General features: G+C 40.1%; 1 pseudogene; it reads left to right on the top strand.

Annotated features, from left to right (window-relative positions):
- The first annotated feature begins 3766 nt into the window (after positions 1 to 3766).
- LOC118584579 lies at positions 3767 to 4450 on the top strand (annotated as a pseudogene).
- The last annotated feature ends 3556 nt before the right edge of the window (positions 4451 to 8006 follow it).

Here is an 8006-nt window from a genome sequence, read left to right as displayed (position 1 = left end):
GTATGTGTGTATATTTCTGCATGTGAGTGTAGGTGGAGGCCAAGAGACACGGGATACCCCTGGAGCTGGAGTTTTAGGCAGTTGTGAGCCACCTGACATGGGTTCTGTGTATCAAACTTCAGTCCTCTGCAGGAGAAGTTTTCACTAAGCTATATCTCCAGTCCCAAAATGTATAACAATTTCTTAATGTATGGCTGTGAGAATTTTCTCTGGGAATAGTGGTGGTGGAGGGGACAAGGCAATACTCACACAACCCCCATCATAAGATCCCCAGAATAAACCAAAGTCTGATTCCAACAAAGATCACCTGAGGGAAGCAAAGAGTTTACTGCATTTATGTACAGAGCAATTGGTGAGAGGTTATGGGCAGGAACATAGGTGGATTTACAACAGGGACTCTGGAAGATCTGCACGCTGCAGGGATTCTGACTTTCCAATGGTTCTGTAGGTGGAGCTCCCTCTATTGGTCCTTCTAAGACATTGTACTATAGCCCCTCCTAGAGCTCTAGAGGCTGTGTATAGTTAAGGCAGAAATGCATACAACTGGTTGGGAGGGATTGCCTGGATGGATACTCAGGTGAGAGTTTTGTGACCCTCCCAACTCCTTTCTTCTATGATGGAATGTCAACAGTCAACAAGCCCAGATGTTAGGAATTTTTGTGAACATGTTCAGTCAAACTCCTGAAGATGGTGGCCATTTGGCTTGGAGAATTAAAGCAGGACACAGAAGTATGGGGCCAGGTAAGGTTTATTAAGGAATGTAATCTGTAAGGTACGCTCACGACACAGAACAGAGCTGAGAGGCTGTCACTGATTCAGCTGCTGCCATCCTGCTTGCTGTTCCACTCAAGGGTGATGGAACCAAACTGCAAGCCCTGCTACCCCACTGCTCGCTCCTGCTCTGATTGAAAGAGAGAGAGAGAGAGAGAGAGAGAGAGAGAGAGAGAGAGAGAGAGAGAGCAGAATACCTCCTCCACAGTTTTTAAGGGGTCACGTATCTTCAGAGAAGACCAAGCCCATCAGGCCAAAACACTCCATTCAATTGGTCATTGGACCAAATGACAGAACTCCTACAACAGAGAATAGTCCGGTATAATAACTAAATTATATAAGTTATTGATTAAATCATAGCAAATATAATACAAAATAATAGAAAAGTGCCTGAAGAGTTATTAATAGATCTTTTGAAAACTCCAAATATACATACATACATATGTATATGTCATCAAGTCCCTTGATGATTGCTGTAACTGCATATTAGTCTATACTGCAGTGCTCTTATGATGAAATCCTAAATTTGAAACAAACCAAACACCTCTGGAGGGATTCTAAGGAGAGTCTGTTCTACCTGCACTCACAGATAACCCTCTCCCCTCCAAAATAAGATTCTTAGGAATGTCTGCACATCTTTAAATTAGCTCAGAGACATGGGAGACTTCTTAGTCTCCTGTGACATCTGCTACTTATGTAAGTTTCTTTCAGGTACAAAGAGAAAACTCCAAATTAAACTGAAGGTGCTGCTTCATTAAGTAGCTTAATACTTAGTGTAGTGTGGTTACCTACACACATCGAAAAACTGCTGTTGTCATGTATCTATGTTCTAGATCTTTGAATTACCCAGGAAATTCACACCAGAACCATCTATCAAATCAAACATAGTCTTTCAACATCTAAAATAATGTGGGCTCTCCCAACAAACATTTTTATAATATTTACCTAAAGAATATAAATAATTAAGAGGTTTTACTCAGCTGGGTGGTGGTGGTGGTGGTGGTGGTGGTGGTGGTGGTGCACGCCTTTAATCCCAGCACTCGGAGGCAGGGCCAGGCGGATCTCTGTGAGTTCGAGGTCAGCCTGGGCTACCAAGTGAGTTCCAGAAAAGGCACAAAGCTACACAGAGAAACCCTGTCTCGAAAAAAAAAAAAAAAAAAAAAAAAAAGAGGTTCTACTCAATAGGTATATAGTGAGATAGTAATTAAAAAGTCATAGGCTTTGAAATGGGATTGGTATATAGGTTTGAATCCCAGCCCTACCAACTGCTTATGTGTATGGCTTCAGGCAGGTCACTTACTCAAAGTCACTTTTCTATTTATTAAGAGACAGAGTACAATCAAACACCCACCACACTATCTTACCAATGCTGAATTTGTTCAACATGCAAGTACTTTCCAATTAAAATTTTCAAATGCTAAAGAAAGACTCCTATTTGTTAGATAAATAGTACTTTAGATGAAAATTGGTCAGGGTCAAAACCAATCAACTAAACAACAACAACAACAACAACAAAATGGCCTTCCAGAGCACAGGACTTAGTGCTGAGCTTCTTTGTGTGTTGTCATCCTCTGGCTCCTTTTAGGAGCAGTGATTGTGCTATGAATCCAGGATGGTTCCTGTTAGACCCAACACAATCTCAAAACCTTTTAGAAATTCTCCTCCTTTGTCTATAGTCACTTAATATTCTCTGATTTTCTTCTGCATTGTTTATTTAACACCCATCCTCTGTAGTCTCCCTTACTCTCATGGGACTTATCACATGCTTTCAAAATGTTCTTGATAGACTCAAACGAGGGAATGATTCTTTTATGCTTTTATCATTCCTTTCTTGAACTCTCTTCTTTGATCTCTCTGTCTTCAGTACAACAGTCCCTTGAACTTGAGGAATAATAATCAGTCAGGAGACAGAAATGATAATTTCCCCTCTCCTCTCATCACTCCTGCTTGATTTATTCCAGCGATTCATTGAGTTCCTCAAGACACAGGCCACTGTTCCACATGTGGCTGGCAGGACCCTTGCAATCTAGGTCCTGCTTCTTTTTTAACTTGCTTGTGTCTTCTATCTGGAAGCTTCTGTAAGACTTTCAGAACTCCATGCTCCTTTTGCTTTAGACTCTTTCCTCAGCCTGTTATCCCAGCTTTAGGAGCACATCTTTCTGCCACTGTTCCTTACTGAAGAACAAGCACAGGCCCTGCTTAGTCAGGAATCATCTCATCATTTCAGGCTTTTCTGCAATCTGGTCAGGTACCTTTCTTTTTTCTTTTTATTACAATTTTAAAAATGATTTATTATGATTATTATTATTATTTACATCCTGACCACAGTTTTAACCCCCTCCTCTTCTCCCAGTCCATTCCCCCACCTCCCTTATGCACCCCTACACTGCTCCTCTATTTCTATTCAGAAAAGGGCAGGTTTCCCTTGGATATCAACCAAACATGGCATATGGAGTTACAGTAAGACTAGGTACCTCCCCTCATATTTAAGCTAGACAAGGCAATCCAGTATGAGGAGTAGGGTCCCCAAAGCCAGCTAAAGAGTCTAACACCGGGTAGTTTATTTTTAGGCATTTAAGTATAGCACAACTTTGGAAAAAAGTTTCCTGGTAACAATCATCTCAACCACATATGCACAAATAAAGCTTAAGGCAGCATATGTTCCCAGGAGAGGATCAGAGGTGGTCTCACTCATACAGATTGTGTAGAGGTCACCAAGCTACAAAGAACATGTGACATCTCCCTTAAAGATGGGTACTACTGAGAAACAATGCTCAAGATAACAGTTTAGGGTGAGAAAGTCTTAGATAAGCATAATAGTCTGGGGGATTCCTGTGAGGCCTGGCCCTATAGACAGACAGTAAAGGTCACCAGCTTATTAACCACATCTATTCCCAGTCTTCTAGGAGAAAAAGCTATGCACATCCCTTACATTGAAGAGGCAAGCCTGGGTCCCTAGCTCTTTTGTTTCCCTTAGTGCTTATCTGTTAGCACAATGAACTCATGCTCTCTCCATACACGGTTATGGTGAGATGGTGTGCAATCATGGTTCAGCAGATCCATGGACTATCAACTCAATGATTCTATTTCTTATCACCTAAGTAATTTGGATAGACTATCCCAAACCAGCTGCATTCCCACTCATCAAGACATTCTTTGGACAAGAGTGAAGCCTACAGGCATTGTAAAGACACATTTAATCTAGAGAGAGCTATACTTTAAAATGTGTGATATAGGTGAACAAAAATCGGGATGGTTTGAGGGAGTGAGAACAATCACCTCCTGTGTAGCACTCAGTGAGTGTGACCTTGTTCTGGCAGACGTTGTGGAAATGAACCAAATGCATCAACATATGAAAGTATTTATAGCATTTCTAACAGTCAGTTGTTTACAGACGCTTAAGTCATTCCCTGTCTTAATAAGAAAAAAAACCCTTCAGGGAAAAAAAATAAAGAAGAATCTATTAACAGTCTGATGCCCAGAAACACAGGTTCCAATATAAGAGGCAGTTGCTTACATTTAGAGACAATTTAAAGACCTGAACAGAAAAAAAAAAATACCAAAGAGATGTACACCAACTTCACTTGTGTCATAAACACCAAAACATGTGCAGTTTGTTTTTGATGCTGTTACAGACACCATAGTTCAAAACAACATAAAGGAATGTGGACACTATTGAGAGGATGGTCTGAGGAAAAGTTACTACAGTGTTGAGTGTTGAGACTAGACATCTCTGTCTCTTCGAGGATCTACAAGCATTACAGTACCAGGATTTGGGGGAAGCAAGGAGAATCTTAGCACTCTTTAACACAATCTTCTGAATTAGAAGATGTTTAATTGGCATGAGACATTCAAGGCAGACATTAGAATTGGAACAACAGTATGATTAGCTCATCAAGGCACCACTTGGATTTTATAATCTAAACTGTTTAGGGCCTGTTAAGGTGCTGCATTTCAAAACTTAAAGCATTAGATCATTTTTTCCTCCCTTATTTAAAATAAATTACTGGCAGTTAATTTCTAAGGTTTTTCCTCACCAAGAAAAGAATAACTCAACTCAACTCATTTGCTTGTAGAAGAATTTTTGTGAGGACTCTGTGCATACCTGGGGACTAAATCCTCTTGAAAATATTCCTCTTACGGTTTTTAAATTTTTGATGTGGTCAGGATTTAATATTTCCATAATTAATTTTTTCTGGTTATAGGGACTACAGAAATACAGCTCTTCTGAATGAAATTTACATTACTATCATGCTTAAAGTCCCATGATGTTTTCTAAACAATAGTTACTTTGGAGAGCTCAGCAGTAGGATTCTAGATCTTATTTCTTTAAGCTTATCATCAGGTTAATCTTGTTTCTGCTGATTATTTGATGGACATTGAAGTAATAGGATAAATAAAGTCAGCTTGGACACAGACACACCGAAGACAGACTTCAACTGGAAATGCCAATTGCCAGATTCAGAACCAATGGCTTTGCTACTGGATATCTGCTAACTTGACCACTTTGATTCTTGATTATTTGTCTCAGCCTCGGGGAGTTTTGCATAAGGTGACATGTGTTTTTTCATCTTTGTGGCCTTTGGTGGTGGTGTTGGGAGACACCTAAAGTGTATCAACAGTGCAGGCTTTTCCTTTGTAAATGTTGCACCAAATCCCTGTTTGCCTTTGTTTTTACTGTAGAAGTAAAAGTTAACTGTAGAAGTTATCCTCAGAATGTTCTTTATCTAAAACTGTTATATTTTGAGACATTTCCCTACTTTTTCATGCATACAGATTTGAATCTGTTACAGTTGGCAGCAATATTAAAAATGGTGACTAAGGAATCCAGGATTGCTCATATTTGTAACCAGTCCTTCCTGGAAATCCTGTTTTCTGTTTCGGTTTACTGCTGCCGAGTGTGCTTTACCGTTGTCTAAGAGTGGGTGTTATAAAAAACGGCGGGAAGATAGCCTTGGCGGGTTGGAGCTCTAGAAAGCCAAGCCTCATGTGGAGAACTCACTGGAGGAGGGGAGGAAGGGAAAAAGAGTGCGCCTTTGGAGTGATGGGCTGAAGAGAGGAGGAATAAGACAGGAAGAGAAAAGAAGGGAAGAGGAGACAGAAAAGGGGGAAGAGAAGAAGGGTGCAGACATGGCCTTGTGGGGATAGGAAGAAAGAAAAGAGGTAGGGAGGGTTTGCCTTTAATAAGGGGATTTAGTGCATGCGAATAGAGACTATGTAACCACGCAGTGCATATGCACAGACTACAGCCATCAGACCTGGGTTGTCTAGGTATTTGCCTGAATGTTAGCAAGTGCATCCTGCTGCATCCCCAAGGGGTGGGCCAGGTAATGTCTAAATGCTAACAGTGGGTTCAGGTGGAAGAGTTCTCTGGAAGTCCAGTCCCTTGATTTAGTGGTATTATCTAATCTAGGATGGAGGCCATTATGCCCTATCTATGTGTAAGTTTTATGCAGTCATAATTCAGCTTCCAGATTTATGGCTTTGGGGTTTTTTCAAGACAGGGTTTCTCTGTGTCCTGGAACTCGCTCTGTAGATCAGGATCATAGAGATCCACCTGCCTCTGCTTTCCAAGGCTGGGATCAAAGGCACACCACCACCACCCACGCAGATTTATGTTTTACTTGTGTAGGCAGCTAAAGTCCCTTTGAACAAAGCACAGCAAATGTTATAAATACTGAGTGGAGCACTGAGGGACAGAGGATACAAAGAGAATGCATTTTGGGGATTTCAAATCAGTAGGTTGAGCATGCCTTTTGAGGGCCAATCTTTTGGGGTCGGTTCCTTTTTATATTTTGATATCAACTCCTATGCATTAAAACAAAAGAGGACTGGTGATCAACAGAACTGCTCCAGAAAGCAGCCACAGCTGGTCAGTGCCACTGCTGGCAGCTTTCTAGATTTCTAATTTTTACATGTTTTGGAAAATTGTTACTACACACACAGTCCAACTAATAGCTAACAAACATTTCTTTAGGACTAGGAAATCTAATGCCCGCAGTATTGGGGTTGATAAGGCTTACTTGCTTTGAACTTATTTTCCATTATTGTGTTCTATAATACAGACACATCTGGAATTGAGAACAAGTGAAATGTTGTTTTCATGATTTTTTCTATACTTTGGGTTTAATGTAATGTTGTTGATAATCTAAAATAATAGGTAATCCAAATTTAATTTAATACATTTAAAAATTCCTTCTTTATTGAATACCTTTCTTCCAATACTTGTCTGTCTCTAGTTCAGATGTGCAAAGTATCTTGTCATGTGTCTAAATTACTATGCAACTGAATTTTTTCTCAGATATTATCACTCCCTATTTCAGGATAAATATGGCCTTATCTATATTCTCAAATAGATATGGTTCTAAAGATCTTTTTTCAAAGGTTTCTCTCAGCTCTATTATTCTTTATGAGTTTTATTTGTTTAAAAAAAACCCTCAAGACAGATGAAGTCAAACTTCTGGAACCTGATTATACAATTTAAAGATTAGTTTATGCTTTCATTCCATTCTCCTCCCCTCAGCTACATACCCTTTAGTCATCCTTATCATAAACTCCTCCATGAAGAGAGAGATGAGATACTAACACAGAAGCATTAGTGAGATGTGTGATGGGAGAGGTTGGAACTGTTAATGTCAAAAGATCTCTTCGATTCACTCTAAGTCCACCTCTTAAACAGCAGCATTAGTGAGATGTCTGATGGGAGAGGTTGGAACTGTTGATGGAAGATCTCTCAGACTGATTACAGACTCAACATCTTTACACTGACCAAATATAGGCTAGCTGGAAACTACTATGCTTCCCCTAGTTTTGTTTAAACTAGCAAATGTTTTATTCAAATAATCCATTAGCTTTCCAGCACAGCAGTCATCACTGATTTTTTTTTCTTTTCAAGCTGGAATATTCAATTCTAAACAAGCTGTCTTGGCACTCCTCCACTCCCACAGACTCCTACCCGCCACTTTCCCTCCAGTGCCCCATCACACTCACATTCCTCTACTTGGTGAAATACAGAATGGAGGACACAGAGACTTGTAGGCTTGGGATAGTTAGCTGGTTTAACCTGGCACCCTCTACTCACAAAGGGAATCTGACTTCTATAAAGAGATCTCCTGATTGTACTGTCTGAACCAACCTAGAGATCTTCTGTGGGACTCTGCAGTGTCAGCAGCTCCTTAGCTACACATTATTCCAAACACAATCCTTTTATAGTTTTGACCAAGAGCCAGCTTCTG

This window comes from Onychomys torridus, chromosome 5, assembly GCF_903995425.1.
Source record: "Onychomys torridus chromosome 5, mOncTor1.1, whole genome shotgun sequence".
In the NCBI taxonomy this organism is placed as follows: Eukaryota; Metazoa; Chordata; class Mammalia; order Rodentia; family Cricetidae; genus Onychomys; species Onychomys torridus.
This window is presented reverse-complemented; position numbering and strand designations above follow the sequence as displayed.